Raw genomic sequence first — 17,995 nt, forward strand, 5'->3', positions numbered from 1 at the left:
AATAGGAAAAGAAGATAGGAGGGACTAGGAGAGAATGAGGAAAGAGGAAATAGTAAGGAGGAGTCAAGATGGAGAGTCTGGAGAATGCAGGACACCAGCAGCTGTCCGGTAAGAGCAGGTGGAAATATTAGATTAACAGAAATAGGTTAATACTTAAGACAGAGCTAGCTGATAAGAAACTAGTACCTGGCCAACAGCATTATATGAAATACAGAGTCTCTGTGTGTAAATTGGGGCTGGTGCGGTGGTGGGACCAGACCAGTGGCAGGAGGAAAAACATATTCCTTACAGCTTTGTTTAAGACAGAAAGGAAAAAAAGGAGAGAGGAAGAGAATTATAAATAAGTAAATAAATAAATAAATTGGAACTTTAGAGAATAAATTACAGCAAATACTGTGAGTGGATCCATACATATTTGGTAATCATCCTGTACCACCATCAGAATGTAATACACCTTACTCATTACATGCACTTGTAGAAAGGCCATCTGGAACATGCCAGAGAAGAACTGAATAGGTTTTTGGAATATAAAGTAAAAGTCACAAGTCATATACATCCCTTTAATTTATAAGCCTTTTCATGTACATCCTTTTTCATTTATAAAGGTTTCCATATGCATCCCTTCCCATCTATAACACTTTCCATCTACAGTCCTTTCCATTTGGGTATGTTTTTGTTTTCCCTTTTTTCTTCTCTTCAATTAATTTATATTCTTAATTAAGGTATTACTGGATACTCCCCAAGATTCTGAAAAGAATGACATCATTCATAGACACTTTAAACTGGCACTTAATGACATTACTTGATTAATAATTGAAGATTTACAAATAGAAGATGCTAGTTTAACAAAAGGAATCTGTTTTTCCAGTTTTTAAATAAAGCTTTTACTTTTCTGGCCTCTAGCTGTTACCTGTTCCTCTTTCTCCATAGGTATAGTGGGGGGGAAAATGTAATTTTCTGTGTTTTAAGACTCAGGCCATCAACTTAAAAATCATTCATTAGTAAATGGCTGGCATGCATTTTGAAAGAAAAAAGATCTACTATACATGTTAAGTATCATTCTACTGAAAATAAAAATTAAGAGACTTTCATTTATAAATTAATTCAGTCACGTATTCTTCTCATCTTGCAAGCTATAAGGATTACTTAATTCCAATTCAAGAGACAGGTAGTTTGGCACCATAGTAGAAGTGACAGGAATCACTACAAAGGTGTGGTAATTGTTGTCTAGAGAGATAATTCCCATAGAAAACAATGCTATTGCTTTGATTTCCATGTATCCTGTGCTGAGGAGAGAGAACCCTTACCTTATACCTGCACATACACATCCACTTGGTAGATGTATCATTTATTTTATATAGATAAAAAAGTCATAGATGTAGACACAGATGTATGTTTATGTAACTGGTATGTGTGTTTGTGTCTATAAACCAAGAGAACTGAGATATTTTAATGTATTTTTTAAAACTCTGGGTATAAGGATCTGACCTCTGACCAACATGATGCATTACCTCTGCTCCTTACCAAATGGAGCAGCATTCTACTGTTAACATGGAGGAATGATAGACAACACATAGAAAAAGAATGTTTAACATTTGTTGTCTGACTTTAAACCAAGATGAGTAACTCTGTGCATCATCAATAAAACAACTTTTGAGTAGTGGACTCTATATGCTTTCTGGACTCTGGCAAGGAGAAGGCGAGAATCCAAATCATGCAATGCCACAGGTAATGACTGGCCCTTTACGAGACTGCAAAGCAAAGCCAATTCTCTGACTCTAGACAGAGACTGGGGTAGAATGATCCAAGTTAAGACTGAGTCCTGCTAGTTAGAGAAGCACAAAACATAAGGTTACCACTTCATCAATGAAAGGTGAAACTAGTTACACACTGTTTCAAGAACTGATTATCACTTCCTGCAACAATATAACAACATGGGAGTCCTTAAAGACCCATATTAAGCCTAGTTTTATACTTAGGGCCCTAGTATTAGCTGAAGATAACTCCTGATCTTCTCAAAGGAGAAAGCTAGTCACGAAAGGATGGAGATAATAGAGGTGGGGGTATAGAAACAGAGTTCCAGACCTCAAAATAACCATATAAATCAATATCCAAGGACACTCCAATATGACTTAAAAATAGATCAAATAAAGTCAGCATCTGAATGCTAATTCACATCATAGAAGAAAATAGAACTTAGGCGATTTACTTGGAATGCTCTAAACGTGAGGAACTACATTCATTAAAGAATGGACAATGAAGCTAAATAAACTGAAACAAAACAAATATTAACATTAGAAAAACGTAGACATCTTTAGAATTAATAATATGGTCATTGAAACAAACAGCACAAGGCTCAAAACTGACAGATGTGAAGATAGTAACAAGTAGCAGTCAAAATGTTAGAATACAGGAAATGCAAGTACAATTTCAAATGTAAGAAGCTTGAAGAATAGATTATTAGGATACTTTGAGACACATCCAAAGTGCTAAAGAGAAAGAAATTTTAGAGTGTAAAATTGGGGAAATGTCTAATATCAAAGGTGAGACGTTTGTACTACTAAAACTGTGCTCAAATACTAGATATATCATATAGCAAAGAATCACATATTGGCACATCATAGTAATATGACAATATAAAGGATTTTTACAAAATGCATGTTACCTCAAAAATAAGAGATGCCTACACATTCTTTTCATTGTCCTTACAATCAAAAATAGATATCTAAAGACCAGGGAGTGATGTCATCAAATTACGCTTATGAGACAACTACCAATATAAAATTTACCCACCTAAACCTAAAGTAAAATATTTTAATAACTTCTTTATTGACTCTTTGAGAGTTTCATATTATGGACTCCAAGTCTGTTCATCTCCAAGTCTCCCCTATCCTTCACTCATCCCTGCCATACCCCCTCCCCAACATAAGGAAACAAATAAAAGTAAGCAAGCAATCAAACAAAAGCAAACAACAACAAAAGCAACAACAACAACAAAAAAACAGAACAAGAGGAAAATCTCTTTGCTTCTCTTTCTCCTGATTCTCCAACACCTTTTCTTTCATTCTGGTAGCAAAGAAGGCTTCAGTATGCCATATAGTATACCTCTTTGTACCATCAGACTTACTGGCAAATGTCTAGTGCAATGAGTTACTGGTCTGGTTTAAGGCCTTGGTTTCTGGTATACCATCATCACTGGATTCTCACTGTGACTTCTCTGGGATATCCTGTGGCTGCCACAAGTCTTGGAGATCTTGAGAGTATTGTTCCACAGTACAGTTCCCTTTACCAGCTCCATCAGGCCCTAGGTCATATAGATGTTAAGGTGGGTCAACTCAAGGCTTAGATAGAAGCCAGGCTTGTCAGTCCAAGTGTCAAAGTATTTTTCACCCATAAAAGGTTACAAATCTTTACCAAATGTAAATAAAAATATTGCTAATACAATTATGGAAAATTGTATTAATAGTAAACTAGAAGAATTGAAACTGCCGTGTCTAGATTCAGTGATTAAAAATATAATCATTAAAATTGTGAATTCATTTAATAGCAAGGGTTACCATAGACAAAGTTATATGAATAATAATTCCTAAGAAATAGGAGTTCCAGTTTCCAGTGAGATCCAACTATCCTGCAAAAACTTCCCAAATTCCAGCTCAGCCCTTGTCCTCTTCCACCAGCTATTGGCCAGAGGTGAGTCTGGGCCCAATTGGGGCTACCTGTCCCCTACATCCTCTTCCCCCCCTCCCCTGCCCAAACTCCCTGGGTTGGCCCCTGATCCTGATGCTCCTGTCTCCTGTCCCCATCGAGAGCACCCTTGGACCTCTTATACACCATCCACCCATCCCCACCGCGAGCCTACCCTCCTACCCTGTGCGCTACCCTACCCACGGTCCTGCCGCTCTGGTTGAGCACTGGGACAGAGGGTGGAACCAACAGTCCACCCTACTACGGAGACTTCTCGGCAACTATGAACAAAGGAGACCTGACTATCCACACAGGACCACCCGTAATTTCCACCTAATTGGTCTCTGACCCCACCTTCAGACCTCTGCTGGAGTCCCAGGCCCCTCCCAGAGATCTGCCTATCTCTGCAGGACCACTGTGAATACCTGCTGGCATCTTCTACTGGATCCTCATCCTTGACCCCATCCCTGGGTCCCTGTCTGCAGAGAAACCTCCTAGAGAGCTTGGAACACACAGACCTACAGAAATTGAATCTCAGACCCACATAAGCCCATTGGGGAAGTATCATAGAGAGAAGGGGAGACCCCACCAACATCTACTGGAAGAAGCTATGGGAAGAAAACACCTAACAACAGAAAGACAAGCATGACGCCACCAGAATCTAGGGAATCTACACCAAATGGAATGGAACACAACAACAAAGCAGAGGAAGCAGAAGGGTACGACTTAAAAATTACCATCATAAAAATGATAGAGGCCCTCAAAGAAGATGTGAGAAAATCCCTTAAAGAAATGGAGGAAAAAACAAACAAAAAAGTGGAAGAAATGAACAAATTCCCTAAGTAAAGTACAGAAAGCCAAGACAAAAAAAATTAAGCAGGTGAAGAAAACAAGACTTGAAAACTGAAATAGAGAAAATAAAGGCAACACAAACTGAAGGAATGCTGGAAATAGAAAAGCTGGGCAAAAAATCGGTAACTACAGACACAAGCATAACCAATAGAATTCAACAGATGGAAGAGAGAATCTCAGGCATAGAAGATAAACTAGAAGAAATAGATTCATCGAGCAAAGAAAATCATAAATCCAACAAATTCTTAACACAAAACATCCAGGAAATGTGGGACACCATGAAAAGGCCAAACCTAAAAATAATAGGCATAGAGGAAGGTGAGGAAGCCCAGCTCAAAGGTGCTGAAAACATATTCAACAAAATCATCGAGGAAAACTTTCCAAATCTGAAGAAGGTCATGCCCATGAAAGTACAAGAATCATAGTGAACCCCAAATAGACTGGACCAAAGAAAAAAGACCCCTCGACATATAATATAAAACACCTAGCATAAAGAATAAAGAAAGAATATTAAGAGCAGCGAGGAAAAAGGACAGGTAACATATAAAGGCAGACCTATCAAAATTACACCTGACTTCTCCATGGAAACCCTCAAGCCCAGAAGGTCCTGGATAGATGTTCTAAAAGTATTAAGAGAACACGGATGCCAGCCTAGGCTACTATATCCAGCAAAACTCTCAATCACTCATTTAATGAAAAAAAAAAAACAGATTTTCCCAATACTTATCTACAAATCCAGCCCTACAGAAAGTATTGGAAGGAAAATTCCAACTTGAGTTTTGTGCATGGCGAACATAACAACAGACACAGAGGAAATCCAGACAATTTTCAGGTCATACTTTGAAAATCTGTATTCCACAAAAATTGAAAATTCAAAGGAAATGGACAAATTCTGGATAACTATCACTTACCAAAATTAAATCAAGAACAGACAAACAACTTCAAAAGACCTATAACCCGCAATGAAATAGAAGCAGTCATCGAAAGCCTTCCAAACAAAAACGTCCAGGACCAGATGGATTCAGCACATAATTCTACCAGACATTCAAGGAAGAACTAATACCACTACTCCTCAAACTGTTCCACAAGATAGAAACAGAAGGTTCATCGCCAAACTCTTTTTATGAGGCCACAATAACTTTGGTACCCAAACCTCACAAAGACACAACTAAGAAAGAAAACTGCAGACCAATATCCCTGATGAACATCGATGCAAAAATACTCAATAAAATACTGGCAAACGGAATTCAAGAATACATCAGAGAAATCATCCACCATGACCAAGTAGGCTTCATACCTGGAATGCAGGGATGGTTTAACATGCGAAAATCTATCAACGTGATCCACCATATAAACAAACAGAAAAAGAAAAACCATATGATTTATCTCCCTAGATGCGGAAAAAGCCTTCGACAAAATTCAACACCCTTTCATGAAAAAGGTCTTGGAGAGGTCAGGGTTAACAGGAACATACCTAAACATAATAAGAGCAATATACAGCAAACCAACTGCCAACATCAAACTGGAGAGAAACTTAAGCCAGTTCCTCTAAAATCAGGAACAAGACAAGGCTGCCCTCTCTCTCCATATCTCTTAAATATGGTACTAGAAGTTCTAGCTAATGCTATAAGACAACAAATGGAGATGAAGGGGATCCAAATTTGAAAGGAAGAAATCAAACTGTCTCTATCTGCAGATGATATGATAGTTTACATAAGAGACCCAATAAACTCTACTAGGGAACTCCTACAGCTGATAAACACCTTCAGCAAACTAGCAGGATACAAGATAAACTCATAAAAATCAGTAGCCCTAATTTTTTCAAACGACAAAGCCAAAAGCAACATAAAGTATCTTGGTGTAACACTTACCAAACAAGTAAAAGACCTATATAATAAGAACTTTGTGTCTCTAAAGAAAGAAATTAAAGAAGATACCAGAAAATGGAAAGATCTCCCATGCTCTTGGATAGGTAGGATAAACATAGTAAAAATGGCAATCTTACCAAAAGCAATCTACAGATTCAATGCAATCCCCATTAAAATCCCACCACAATTCTTCACCGACCTTGAAAGGATAATAATCAACTTTATATGGAAAAACAAAAGACCCAGGATAGCCAAAACAACCCTATACAATAAAAGAACTTCAGGAGGCATCACCATTCCTGACTTTAACCTCTACTACAGAGCTATAGTTCTGAAAAGAGCCTGGTATTGGCATAAAAATATACAGGTAGACCAATGGAATCGAATTGAAAATCCTGATATTAACCCACACACCTATGAACACCTGATTTTCGACAAAAAAGCTAAAATTATACAATGGGGCAAAGACAGCATCTTCAACAAATGGTGCTGGCACAATGGGATGAGGGTGTGTAGAAGACTGCAGATAGACCCATGACTATCGCCATGCATAAAACTCAAGTCCAAATGGATCAAACACCTCAACATAAATCGAGCCACATTGAAACTCTTAGAAGAGAAAGTAGGAGGTACCCTTGAACAAATTGGTATAGGAGACCGCTTCCTGAACATAACTCCAGGGGCACAGACACTGAGAGAAACAATTAATAAATGGAACCTCATCAAACTTAGAAGCTTCTGTAAGGCAAAGGACACAGTGGACAAGACCAAACAGCAGCCCACAGACTGGGAAAAGATTTTCACCAATCCTATATATGACAAAGGGCTAATGTCCAAAATATACAAAGAACTCAAGAAACTATTCACCATAACACCAAATAACCCTATTTAAAATTGGGGTACAGAACTGAAGAAAGAATTCTCAATAGAGGAAATCAACAAGCTGAAAGACACTTAAGAAAGTGCTCCACATTCTTAGCTAGCTATCAGAGAAATGCAAATCAAAACAACTTTGAGATACCATCTTAATCCTGCCACAATGTCTAAAATTAGAAACACCAATGATGACTCATGTTGGAAAGGATGTGGAGAAATGGGAACACTCCTCCACTGCTGGTAGGAATGCAAAGTCATACAGCCATTTTGGAGATCAGTATGGCGGGTCCTCAGGAAAATGGGAATTAGTTTACCACAGGACCTGGCAATCCCCCTATTAGGCATATACCCAAAGGATTCACATCCATTCAACAAAGACATCTGTTCAACTATGTTCATAGCAGCACTATTTGTAATAGCAAGAACATGGAAGCAACATAGATGCCTCTCAATTGAAGAATGGATAATGAAGATGTGGCACATCTACACAATGGAATACTACTCTGCAGAAAAAATAATGGTATCTTGAAATTTGCAGGCAAGTGGATGGCACTTGCAGAAACCATCTTGAATGAGGGAATCCAGTCACAAAAAGAGAAACACAGTATGTACTCACTCGTATATGGATTTTAGACTTAGATCAAAGGATCACCAGCCTATATTTCACATCACCAGAGGAATTAGGATACAAAGTGTATTCTAAGAGATTCATATAAAGTCCCTCACAGAACTGGTAATGGACAAGTCCCCCAGAGCTCAGTGGAAGTGGTAGGGGGCAGTGAATGGAGAGAGAAGTAGGAGAAAACGAGGGGGAGGAAACGAAAACATGTGCTACCAGGAAGATTGAGCCTGGTTAGGAATAGAAGACAGAAAAGAGAGAGAGAGAGAGAAAGAGAGAGAGAGAGAGAGAGAGAGAGAGAGAGAGAGAGAGAGAACATAAAGAGGAAGCCAATATTGGTTTAAAGATAAAATTGAACACAAAGAAAGGTCTAGAGAACTACAAGACTGCTCCCAACTAACAATTTGAGCTTCCGTGAAAAGGCTACCATAAATGCCCTTCCCAGAGAGTGAGATCAACAACTAACTTATCCTTGAAGCCCTCAACTAATGCCTGTTGGAAACAGGAGCAAACACCCATACATAAACACTGAGTCGAAGTAGAACCAAGATGCAAATGGAGAGCACAAGACCAGGCAGCAGAAACACATAAAGACAGCTTACCTGAACAAGGAGGAGCTAAGGGGCCACCAGACTGATAGCTGGGAAGCCAGCATGGGACTGACTCAGGTCCCCCTGAATATGGGTCTCAGTCAGAAGGACTGAGTAGTATAAGGGACCTCAGACAGCGGAGCCAGGATGTATCCCTGGTGCACAAAAGGACCTTGCTAACACATCCCCCATGGAGGGATAACTGCCTTAACCTAGAGACAGGAGAGAAGCCCTAGTCCCTACTTCACATGACCTGTCAGATCTATATGACCCCATCTGGATGGCATTCCCCTACATTTGGAATTGGGTTGGGGGGATGGGAGGAGAGGCTGGTTAGGGTGCATGTGAGAGGGCAGAGAGGGTAAAAGGGAGGGAAAGAGGGAGGTAGGGAGGGAGGGAGGGAGGGAGGGAGGGAAGGAGAGGGAACTGGGATCGACATGTAAAATAATAAATTAAATTAAAAAACAAATGCTTTGACTCCAAAATTTAAGTTGAAGGACAAATTACTGGGGAAAAGGATTTCTAATTTTGTTTCCACAGAAAATGAAAAGCTGTGGATTCCTTCTAGACTAATGTGGTTTGATCATGCCAGACTGCCTGAAACAGAGTACGAGGTGATCCTACATTCAAAACGGCTGGACAAAGCAGCTGTAAAGACTACAGCCAAGATTTCTGAATCTTCTTCGAATCCCCCATGACAGTGCCCCTTACCAGCAGGAAGTAGTTTGGAAAAAACAATGCCCAAATTCCCAAATATTGTCTATAAATGTTTGTTTTCATTTAAATGGACTTTGTTATATAAAATAAATTAAAAAAAATTTTAAAAAATTTCACATGAGGATTTTTTGGCAATAAATACAGTAAAAAGTTTATTTTTTTGAACAATAATATTTTTTTCACATTTATAGATAAGTGAAATAATTTTGCCAAATTATTTTTAACTATCAAAACACTCAAAAATTATATGCATAAAACTGACCAATTTAATTGATTAAATAATAGTCCATAATTACAGCTCGGTATAACAATCATATTAAAATATTATACTATCTTTTATTAGAAATGCAATGCAATTCAGAAATAAAGATAATATAAGGTATTGGTAGCACTCTTATTTACTGATGGGAGTATGTTACTGCAAACTTGTACAAACCTTTTGGTCATATATATTTTACTGTCTCTGTACTTAGATAAATTTAGTTTTTAAGTTACAGAAATATATACATCAATATAATTTATACAAGATTTTCATGGAGGTTTTTTGTTTTGTTTGTTTCAGTAGAGATTATTTTTTGTTATTTGTTATTATGTCTCTTTGACTGACCTGGAATTCACCAAGTAGACCTGGCCGGTCTTGAACTCACAAGCACCCACTTGCCTTTGCCTCCTGAGTTCTGGTAATAAAGGTGTGCACCAACACACCTGGATAGATATTCACTGTTTCAAATGTAAATTAAAATGATAAAATAATCAAATTTGTTCATATCTCATATGACTACTAATTTAACTAAAGAAATCAAATAAGTTGTACTTCATTGATATTGTAGAATATTAAGTAACTATTGAATAGATTCTATCTGTAGGGAGTGGTCTCTTCTTAATAAAACAAAATTGAACATATAAATTATTTGTATGTTTTCAAACACAGAAAAATAGAAAGAGCTGGCAAATGTTTGATTGGGACAAGATTAACAACTGTTTACATCCTTCTTCAAGAAAAAAAAAGCACTATTTGTTTTAAAATCTAAGTTCTACAAACTTACAAGAAAATATTTAAATGATAAAATCAGTAAAATTCAAATACCTAGATATATAACATACACAAAAACCCTACATGAATACAGAAATAAAACTTTAATAGAAGAAAATAGACCAAACAGATGTATCTACATGAATGAATGTGTGTATGTATTAGTGCAGACTACTATAACAAGATACCAGAATTTATATGGTTTATAAGTAACCAAAATTCATCTCTCACAGTTCTGAAGAATGGGAAAACAAAGTTAAGGAATTGATCTCACAAGATCATCATGAGTTGATGTCCCATGCTTATTTTATACAAATAGCTCCTCCCACTGTGTTTTCAGTAGAAAGGGGAGCAAGTTGTTTCAGGACTCTTAACACAATTAAAATCCTATTTATGAAAAGCTCTAACTTCATGTCATTCCGTACTAATTCCCTGCATAATACCCCATCTCTTTTATCCTTTCACATTGCAGAGTATGTGGATTGCAGCATGTGGATGGATGAGCTAGGGACAAAGCGTTTAGTCCATTGCAGCAGCACTTGAATATTCAGAATGCAAAATAGTTTAATAATTACAAACTGATAATGTATACTGTCTTTTAACTCCTGAACCGTGTCATGAAGAATGCATTCTCAGAGACCCCTAGACATTTCCTTGCAAAGAGAAAAGGTGCACCTACAACCAGCTCTACTCTCTTGCCTTATTTCTAGTTCCATTCCCTGTTAAAGGCTTCATCTCTGCTTTTGTATTGTGAATAGTCTAAGCTCTCATATATCTTTGGTCACAGTCACATCTTTTGATGGCTATGACACCAAGATGTTTCATTTGCCTCAAGAAGGGGATACAGACATATCATCATCCTGCATCAATTGCAGGACAAGAACTAGTGGGCTTTGGGTACTAAGTCTACTACTGAGCTACTACTGAGATATTCTGCTCTCTTTTTTCTTTCTCTTTTTGAGAAAAAGGTTTTGCTCCACAGAGTAATGGCAAGAGTTATGTTTCTCTTATAGGCACAAACTGTGGCAGGGGTTGATCCCAACACTTGACATAAAACAAGTGAACAAGTGCCACACAGTTTAATTACCACAACCTAGCAGTCATCTCAAGAGCAAAAAAAAAAGGCAACATTTTACATTTATGACAGAAAATTACTCTACTATAAAAGTAGGACATTCTTATGACTGACAGCTATTCCAAACACAGAGTTGAAACCAAATAAAGAAATACACATCATTCTCATTGGAACTGTGAATGGGTTAGAATGTGATGATCACTCTAATTATTTAACAAGATTCTGGATGACTCAGCCAGTATAAAGCATTGTTTAGGAAAGTATAGTTAGCAAAAATGAGACCAGTGAATAAATATGTTATGAATGTATGATTTTTCTACTTAGAAAATTCCAGAACTTCCCCAGGCATGGTGGATCATACTTGTAATACAGCCTTTAGGGTACTGAAGCAGAAAATCATCCACAGGTTTTAGGCCAGCCTGAGCTGCACAGTGAGTTCCAGGTTAACTTTGATTACAGAGACGTGTGCACGCACAAGAGAGAAAGAGACAGAGATAGAGAGAAAAAGGGGGAGAGAGAGGGGGAGTGAAGAAGGGAGAAAGGGAGGATATTACAAAACACATCTCTAAAGACCTTTACTTGTAATCTGAAGGCACTGATTTTTTTGTGGCAGCTGAAGAAAAAACTTAGTAAAATCATATAAATTATTACCAAAGGTAGGTGTGTGTGTGTGTGTGTGTGTGTGTGTGTGTGTGTGTGTGTGTGTCATTGTACTACCAGGATTCTATAAAATTAAGGAGAGAATGCAAATGCAAAGGCCAAAAACAAAGACCTGAGACTAGAAGAACAAGCTTACTCTGAAGCTATGAATGTCCTAGAAATTTTAATGAAATCTATAACCTACAGGCTTGTGCTTTACTGATACCTCTGTAGAGCTGGACAAATATAGGGGGTCTCCTAAAGAAAATAATTTGAATTTAGATCTGCATGCTAACCTGAGACTTGGAAAATATGTTAAAAAAAAAAAAAAAAAAAAAAAAAAAAAACCTAGAAACCACCAGGGCCAGTAAGATAATTCAGTGAGAAAAGTTGCTGCCATCCTCCAAGTCTGAGGGCCTAAGTTCCATCCCTGATCACCACATGGTGGATGAAGGAACAGACTCCCACAGGCTGTCAGCTGACCCACACTTCCTTAGGTAATAAGATGATGAACAGTGATATTCAAGTACAAGCAAAATAAATCTTTTCCTTCCCCCACCTAAAATAATTTCAAAATAATAGGAAAAACATGGAGCATGAAAAGAGACAGGAAACAAAATTTACATGAACAAAAGAGCTGTGTAGACCACTTCACCCAGGGAAGTTGCACAACTTTCTTCTTTTCAATGGTAGCAGAATCCAGGACAAAAATAGCAGACAGGCTATCTCATTCTAACAACCACACAGGTTTTATGCAGAAATTGTGTGTAGTTAACATTGGCTGTCGAAAGCAAATGGAAGCAGAAGCATAGCATTGTTTCTGAAAGTGGAACTAAGAAATGAAAAAGAATAAAATCTGCATCAGGAACATCTTACCTAACTTACCTTGGTGGGCTGTAAGAAGCAAAAAATACTTCAGAGAATTCCCCCACTGCTCCAGAAGACAAACTTCTGTGTATGTGGTCACAAAGTGTCTGTGAGTCCTGCCTTTAAAAAGCAGAGCTTAAAATTAGATAAAGTGAGTCATTTCGGGGAACTGAAATGGGGAAGGAGTGATAACAGAAGACAAATTGAGGAGAGTATAAGGATAAGAGCTAGAAAGTCTGTCCTCACCTGACACTACTCCCATACCCACCGCCTAGCTTTTTTTTCGGGAAGAAAATAATTATATCTGTACAAGAACCATTAGAAATCTTGACAGCTTTGTCCAGACAGTGATGTCCTGGAGCCTTATCAGCTGTGCAGTAAACTTGATAGGGATGAATGAGAATGCAGATCAAAGGCAAACTCCAGGCAACCGGACTGACTAAAACAGTGAGTGCAAACCTCACCTGTATGGGTACAGGACAGATACCACAGCTTAATTCAAGACATGATACAGAACAAACAAAATCTGGCGGAAAAGCCAGAATCTGAGAGAAATATTGCTGTTGTATAAATCTCCAGTTCAACATAAACTGTGGAAACATGGAAACAAACAGAAAATCATGATCTACAGTAATAAAAGCAAGTCAATAAAGACTGACTGCACTCCAGCTTTACTTAGCAGAGGAGGCAATCAGTGAACTTTGTGAATTTATTCAAAAAATAAATAAAAAGTGGAGAATGGGTTTTGTGCAGCAGACTAGCTAGATGACATCAGATAGCTGTACTTATATTGGGCAACATGGGTTTCAAGAAAAAAACAAACTATTGAAAACAGTATGATGCATTTAGAAAACAAAACCACTTGACTTCATGGACTTGGCTACCTTGTAACATCAAGCCATTAAGAAGCAGACAAGAATACTCAACTGTTGCAATAAAATAATATGATTAGCTAAATCAACAAATGTATATATTGCTGTGAGAATGCTACTCAGTACTCATGATAGAGTGCTGATTGGAAGACCCCATTTCACAGGCATCTGATGTGATATCAAAGAAGGGGACAGAAAGGAGACTGTCAAGGACTCATACAACACATTATCAATACAAAATCATGTCATTCTTCATGCTAGGGTGTTTCCTCTATGTCATCAGGGTTGTCAAATATAATCCTCTATCTTGGTTATTTTGGAACTTGACAACCCATTGGCATGTTTTTCCTTTCACAGATTCCCTTTCCTTGAAAATTCCAATATTAGTAAACTACCAAAAAGTGCATTCATAAAATGACCCTGTATTTAAAATAGATGCATTATTTTTCAAAAATATTTCTTATAATAGCCAATCAAAAATTTTATGTTACCCCTCTGATGAAAATAGTGAGCCAGAGTGTTTTCCAACTTGGCACTAATTCCTAAGGGGACATGGGACTTCCTTTTACATGATCTCAAAGATAATCATCACTTTGTATAAAAGTATTCTTATATCAATTACATCCATTAACATGAAACTTAAGTATGTTCCTATAAAAGCACTTTATACGATAATGACAGTACTTATAATTTTAGTACAAGCAGAAACTACTTACATGTTCTTATTTTGTATGTTAGGTAAATGTGGTTATACTCTCTCAGCTTGAAGCAACTAGGTAGTTAATTGTTGGAACAGTGTCAAAGAATGAACACAATTGTTCATTATTACACTTAACTGGGATATATGTTATTTTTTCCAACATTGTGGTTTATGGAGTACAGAAAAACAATTTTGAAAATTTGATCAGTTTGTTTACATTTTTAGCACAATACAGGCAACAGCACAATCATCTAGGTGTCTTCACAATAGTAATGACACAAATAAGACATGTTCACAAAATAAAATATAAGGACAGAACTTTGAATTCAACGAAACAAGTCAGAGCAGAGCCAACTGGTAAAAAATAATTTAAGTAAGTCATATTATGTGTGATTCTTTGTGCAAGAAGATCCCACTCCTGAAAATTGTGAACTACACCTCGAGAAATAAGAGAAGGAAGGATGGAAACGTGGTGGCTGTAAAAGTGACCTGTGAATATCTGGTGTTTATTGATAGCTATGTAGACAAAGATGCTTAAGTACTGCAAAGTTGAAAGCAATTTCAGGAAAAAAATAGAATATTATTTGTGCTGTAGACAAAACATTGTTTGAGCAATGGCATAGAGGCAGCATAATTCCACTAACTGTGCATCTTCCAGTTAAACTAACACAGTTGCTTTGAATCTTCAGAACAAACATGACATTCCTTGAGTAGAAGACATCTGCTTGGTGATATTTTTTTCTCTCTGAATATAGTTATTGAATTACCAGCATGTAATTAAATGAAGCAAAGCATCCCAAGGTACTCAAAGAACTGAATAATTCAACAAAAATGTCTGCCTTCTGACTGCCTATCAGATATTCACCCAATGTATATACAGATGTGTATATGTGCATTAGTATTTGTGTGTGTGTATGTTGTAATGTAAAGTGTGTGTGTGTGTGTGTGTGTGTGTGTGTGTGTATGAGAGGGACAAATCTGTGCCTAGACTCTTTCTTTTTTTCATTTTAAAGAGGGGGGGGACTGGTAAGCTTTGTTTCAGTGAAAACTTGAGTTAGGATCTCAAAGTAGCTAGGGTCATAAATGCCTACATCGAGTCAAATCATCACTTAGTACTGCCTTTTTTTATTGGTCCCAATTGATATGATCTGTATATTCCCCTTCAGGATCTCATTATTGTGATTCAAATAAGACACAAGGGTAAAGTTCTGACAAAATAATTCATGAGTGTGCTTGCATCACTGGTGAACAGACACAAATGTTGCTGTAAAGCTTGTCCAAATGGAGAATGACCCAAGTGCAGGAAGAACAGGAAAGAATGAGTGTGATCAGAACCGAGAAGTTTTTCCTTTGCCTATTGCAAGGATGCTCCACCAGAGGTTCTTATCTATGGGAGTAGGGAGGGCTGTGTTTGAATTCAGTAAACAGCACCGTGCTCACATCTTGGCTGTAAATTTCCCAATAGAAAAAATGTCTCCACATATGAACACTATCCCAAATGACTGCAGCACAGTGAAAGCTCTGCTGATGCCAATGAATCATGGAAGGAGTGGCAGGGAATGACAATAGAAACCAACCTCACAGCACTTTAGGTTTCCTGAACAATTGACTAAAAGGCAAGGTATTAAAAAAGACATAAGGGGCTGGAGAGATGGCTCAGAGGTTAAGAGCACTGGTTACTCTTCCAAAGGTCCTGAGTTCAATTCCCATCAACCACATGGTGGCTCACAGCCATCTGTAATCAGGTCTGGTGCCCTCTTCTGGTGTTGAAGCAGACATGTAAGCAGAGCATTGTAAACACAATAAATAAATCTTTAAAAAAAAAAAAAAAGACATAAGGTGGCAAACAGAAATTTAAATCAAATACTTGGGAACTTTGAGTTTGTAGTTCAATTTTTCTCATTGAAAAGTACTTATTAAATATGTATTTATACTGTAATACTATGCTATGGAAGTAACTGTACATATGAAAGTTTACATCCTAATTGAGATGGGGAAGATTCTTTAACAAAAAACAAGATGAATTAGTAATATTTTTTAGTATCTCACAGAAGCGCTTTGTTCTGTCAAGATATAAAGTGGAGTATCCAAACTACCTGGAGGCGCTAATAGGTAGACATGCAGGGCACACACTGAGATTGAGGTTCAAGACTAGTTATTTTGATGAAGAAGATGGAATTCATAGATTTAGGTGTCCAACTGACATTTCAGGGTTAAAGAAATCTTTGTTCAGGGCCTGTCAAGATGGCTCAGAGTTTATAAAGACTCTTCTGAGCAGGACCCAAGTGGGATTCACACAGTAGAAGTAGTGTGTTGTCCTCTGTACCATACACACACACACACACACACACACACACGATAATTTTTAAAGCCTTCATTTTAAATAATAGTAAAATGTTTATCACCTTCCAAAAGCTTCTTTGGCTAGCAATTAGAAATATACTTATTTGTATAAATAAGCAAATGTATATGTTCATAAGGATCAAGTCATTAATGGAAGCATATGTTGGATTCTGGGTTTAAGCACTCCAAAGAAACATGAGAAGAGCACTTCCTGTATGTAGCCTTCTCACCTCTGAAAATGGAGTCAGTGTGGCAGATGGCTGACATAAGTTATCTGTGAGCTTAGTGGAAAATTTAGTATTAGGAAAGAATGAAGGATGATTCTGAATCACTACCTTTAGCTAAGATGGGAACTGATAGATTTCATCTCATCAGAAAATCATTTTTTCCTTATAATAATCTTAAAATGCAACATTATATATGAGGATTGAAATTTTTGAAAGTATATAAGGTGTTTATTAAAAAGAAATAGCTTTCATTAGTGTGTATTTATAGTTTGATGCATTTACACTTTTCCTTAATGACTTGCTTAGAAATTAGAACATGTTCTGTGGCCTCGCCTGCCCAGTATGATATGAACTCAGTTCCTCTTCCTTCATAAAGAAATGAGGAAATATTTCGTGTGTGTGTGTGTGTGTGTGTGTGTGTGTGTGTGTGTGTGTTACTGAGTTATATAAGTATAAGAAAAACATAAAGAATTATCTTTAACTGAAATACACAGGGAGGAAAGGTTTAGGAAAAGTACATAAGCAAGTAGAGTCTTACAGCCAATTTGTACTTTTTAATTGATGGCTAGCATAAGCAGACTCATTCAGATTTTTCTATATTGCTTTGTATGATACAAAGAACAAGATTATTTAAAAATAGACCATACTGCATCCTTCCAGTGGTTTAGACAAAAGCCCAGCTGGAATAGTTGGGAGTGGGAGTCTTTCTTCAAGCTAAAAGATTTCATTTAAAGTCTGCTTCCTATAGTATTTATGGAATTCCTTCATGAGCAACAAAATTTCTTGAGTCTCCAGGTCTGAACATTGTCTGGCCACGAGTCTTTATCTGTTAAATAACAACATTGATAAAATGAAAGTCATAGCTGGCTCAGCCTCCGTGTACCAAAGATGGTGGCGGGTACCTTTACTGCCAGCAGTGAGCACAGGCACAGTAGGCATTTCCAAGCAATTCCTGTAAAGTTCTGGTACCTGATCTGTCTTCTCAAGCTGGGTCTGGCAAGGCTTGATCCTGGAAACCTGACAGAAGTGATGA

This window comes from Phodopus roborovskii, unplaced genomic scaffold (assembly GCF_943737965.1).
Source record: "Phodopus roborovskii unplaced genomic scaffold, PHOROB, whole genome shotgun sequence".
Classification (NCBI taxonomy): Eukaryota; Metazoa; Chordata; class Mammalia; order Rodentia; family Cricetidae; genus Phodopus; species Phodopus roborovskii.